At 47.9% G+C, this 4,306-nt stretch overlaps 1 non-coding gene across 1 annotated transcript; it reads right to left on the bottom strand.

The window, feature by feature from the left end:
- Positions 1-2,810: 2,810 nt before the first annotated feature.
- Trnas-cga (transfer RNA serine (anticodon CGA)) lies at positions 2,811-2,885 on the bottom strand. Its single transcript has one exon. It is a non-coding gene; the product is annotated as a tRNA-Ser (tRNA).
- Between the last annotated feature and the right edge of the window lie 1,421 nt (positions 2,886-4,306).

Below are 4,306 nucleotides of genomic sequence, written 5' to 3'. Positions count from 1 at the left end.
GTTCAGCTCGATTTCTTAACTGAAGTAAACACTTCACGCCAAGCATTCGCTTCAGAACTGCTACAAATTCGTAGGGCAACAGACCGCGCCGGTAGAACCGTCAACACAACTGGCACTGCTAAGAGTATCCTGCGACTTCCACATCGCTGGCAACGGGTTATACACAACGCTTGTGACTAATTTGAAGTACGTATCTATTTTGTACGAGCTGTAAATAAATAGTTGCCACTATTAAGGTTCCAACCCTCGTGAAATGTAATATGGTTCTGCATTGGCGGAGCTGTAATTTGTACTCAGGGGATTCAAGTGAAAAGGTTGATCTACATCTACATCTACATCCATACTCCGCAAGCCACCCGACGGTGTGTGGCGGAGGGTACCCTGAGTACCTCTATCGGTTCTCCCTTCTATTCCAGTCTCGTATTGTACGTGGAAAGAAGGATTGTCGGTATGCTTCTGTGTGGGCTCTAATCTCTCTGATTTTATCCTCATGGTCTCTCCGCGAGACATACGTAGGAGGGAGCAATATACTGCTTGACTCTTCGGTGAAGGTATGTTCCCGAAACTTTAACAAAAGCCCGTACCGAGCTACTGAGCATCTCTCCTGCAGAGTCTTCCACTGGAGTTTATCTATCATCTCCGTAACGCTTTCGCGTTTACTAAATGATCCTGTAACGAAGCGCGCTGCTCTCCGTTGGATCTTCTCTATTTCTTCTATCAACCCTATCTGGTGCGGATCCCACACTGCTGAGCAGTATTCAAGCAGTGGGCGAACAAGCGTACTGTAACCTACTTCCTTAGTTGTCGGATTGCATTTCCTTAGGAATCTTCCAATGAATCTCAATCTGGCATCTGCTTTACCGACGATCAACTTTATATGATCATTCCATTCCATGATAGTTGGAGCTAGACGCATGGGACATTCGAAATCGGGAACCACTAGCGAATTCAGTGTTCGGAGATTCACAGTGTCAAGAGTGTTCAGAAAATACCAAATTTCAGGCATTACCTCTCATTGTGGGCAACACAGTGGCCGACGGCCACCACTTAATCGCCGAGAAGCGCGTTTGCATAGAGTTGTTAGTGCTAACAGACAAGCAACGGTGTGTGCAATAACCACACAAATCAGTGTGGGACGTGTGACGAATGTATCCGTGACGACTGTGCGGCGAAATTTGGGTTTCATGGGCTATGGCAGCAGGAGACCGACGCGAGCCCACAGCATCAACTGCCGTGCCTCTCCTGGAGGTCGTGACCATATCAGTTGGATCCTAGGAGACTGGAAAACAGTGGCCTGGTCAGACGAGTTCCGATTTAAGTTGGTAAGAGCTGATCGCAGGATTAGAGTGTGGCAGAGACCCCACGAAGCCATGGACCCAAGTTGCCAAAAAGGCACTGCAAGCTGCTGTTGGCTCCATAATGGTATGGCCTGTGTTTACGTGGAGTGGACCGGGTCCTCTGGTCCAACTGAACCGATCGTTGACTGGAAATGGTTATGTTCGGCAACTTTAAGACCATTCATGGACTTCTTTTCCCAAACAACGATGCAATTTTTATGATGAAAATGCCACGTCACCGTGCCACAATTGTTCGGTATTGATTTGAAGAATATTCTGGACAGTTTTAGTGAGTTATCTGCTCACCCAGATCGCCCGACATGGATCCCATCGAATGACCATGGGCGATAATCGAGCGTTCAGTTCGGCTCAAAATCCTGCACCGGTAACACTTTGGCAATTATGGACGGCAGTAGAGAGGGCATGGCTGAATATTTCTGTAAGAGGCCTCCACCGATTTATTGAGTCCATGCCACGTTCAGTTCCTTCACTACGTCGGGCAGAAGGAGGTCCGACACGATTTAGGAGATATCTCATAACTTATGCCACGTCAGTAAAATGTCATTTCCGTTCGTCTTATTGCGTATTTCTTTCAGTTATCTCCTGTATTATAGTGCACCAGTTATTTCTATGTATGGTACGAATTTGTCGAGCTTGGCTGTGACGTATCATTCGATAGTTACTTTTCCCCCTTAACTTTTGCATACCAGTGTAGTAGTTGGGACTGAGGAAAGACAGACAAACCAAACGCCTGTCAGGGGCGACGAACATCGAGACAAGGAAGGCGCACAGGTTGCCGCATTGGAGCGTTGTAGGCGCACCACTTCTGCTACTGGAGGAGTACCGTGGGCATATTACAATGCTGGATGCTACAGCTGCGACATCATGAAGGCAGAGTGCAACGGATTTCAGACTGGCACGCTTGAATAAACAAACGATTAGCATTTCAGCACAATTACACAAAGTAGGAGGAGTAAAGCCATTTTTAAGAGTGTACCACGTGGCCAGGAGGAACGCTCAATGTTTAGGGATGTGATAGGAACGATCGTTCGAAGCAAAAATGTCTAGTAAACAATAATTAGCAAATGCGTACCTTAAGAGCTACGAGCATATTTTCATACTGGATACTGTGGAACAAATCTGTTCTACTGCAAGCTCTTTGTTTTCCCTATTTTTACAGGTGCTAGTATACACAAAAATAAGGAAACATGTCCAGTGAACATGGTATTTAATATGTACAGCTTAAGAGCTAAAAACACTTGTTCATCTTCGCTTCTGCACAACACATCTCTTCCACTAAACAATTGCTCATAGCTCTTGAAATGTGCATTTTAGAGGCTAGGGATACTAGATTTTGTTGCGCCGAATGGTTGTTTCTGCCATATCCCTGAATGCTGGCCATTCTTCCTGTGACACCCTGTGTTAAGGAACGATTAAGTAACCGGTCGAAACTTCCTGGCAGATTAAAACCGTGTGCCGGACCGAGACTCGAACTCGGGACCTTTGCCTCTCGAGGGCAAGTGCTCTACCAACTGAGCTACCCAAGCACGACTCACGCCCCGTCCTCACATCTTTACGTCTGCCAGTATCTCGTCTCCTACCTTCCAAACTTTACAGAAGCTCTCCTGCGTACCTCGCAGAACTAGCACTCCTGGAAGAAAGGATATTGCGGAGACATGGCTTAGCCACAGCCTGGGTGTATGCCGCATTTAATCACTTTGTAAGCGAACCTTAAACCAGTCAGTTTCGTCTGTTTTGTTTTGTGTTGCCTTACCCCCTTTATCTCGTAAGTAAGCGTCACAGTTTATCGTCAGCAGCAATAGTGTCCGCCCTGCTGGGAGGTTCGTAGATGGCCAGGAGGGTCGTCGCTCTGTAGAGCATGCTGTGTTAAAACAGTATGTGGGCGACCGTTACCTTGTTGGAAAACACGGCCTGGAATGCTGTTCATGAATGGCAGCACAACAGGTCGAGTGAGCAGACTGACGTAGTTTTGCAGCCAGATAAACAGGAGAGTGCTCCTACTGTCATACGGAATCGCACCATAGACCCTAACTCCAGGTGAAGTGTAGGTTTAGTGTGTCTAGCATGCAACAGGTTGTTTGCAGCCTCTCAATTGCCTCCTTATAATCAGCACACAGCCACCACTGGCTGCGGGGAAGAACCAACTATGATCCAAAAACACAGCAGACCTACACCTTGCCTTCCAATGAGCTCTGTCCGCAGCTCGTGGTCCAGTGGCTAGCGTTGCTGCATCTGGATCACGGGGTCCCGGGTTCGATTCCTGACCGAGTCGCGGATTTTCTCTGCCTGGGGACTCGGTGTTTGGTTGTCCTCATCATTTCATCATCATTCGGGGAAAGTGACGTGACTGGACGGTGGGAATTTATACGTGGGCAGTTGAGCGCCCTACAAACGAAATATCATCATCCAGTGAGCTCCTGCTTGACACCATTAAAGTCCCAGTTGGCGCTGGTTTGGGTCAGTGTAATGCACGCTATGGGGGTCTGGGTCGGAGCTGTCTTTGAAGCAACCAATTTGTATCATTTCGTTGTCTCACTGTGGTGCCAACTACTGCTCAGATTGCTGTTGCAGACGCAGTACGATGCGCCAGAGCCATACGCCGAAAGCGATGGTCTTCCCTCTCGGTAATGCCACGTGGCCGTTCGGAACCCGGTGTTCTTGCCTCCGTGTATTATCGTAATTCCCGCTGCCAGCAATCGTGCCCAGTGGCTACATTCCTGCCAAGTCTTTCTGCAATATCGCAGAAGGAACACCAGGTTCTCGTAGCCGTATTACACGACCCCTTTCAAATGCGGTGAAGTGTTGACAATGGCGTCATTGTCGCCTTACAGGCGTTCTTGACTCAGCACGACCGATCTCAAAAGTAACTCTCACGACTGTTACAGCGTCTATTTAAAGCAAACCTGATTTGTATTCTCATAGTGCCGCTGCTAACGCCAGTCGTATGC

The sequence above is a fragment of the Schistocerca gregaria genome, chromosome 3 (assembly GCF_023897955.1).
Source record: "Schistocerca gregaria isolate iqSchGreg1 chromosome 3, iqSchGreg1.2, whole genome shotgun sequence".
Classification (NCBI taxonomy): Eukaryota; Metazoa; Arthropoda; class Insecta; order Orthoptera; family Acrididae; genus Schistocerca; species Schistocerca gregaria.
This window is presented reverse-complemented; position numbering and strand designations above follow the sequence as displayed.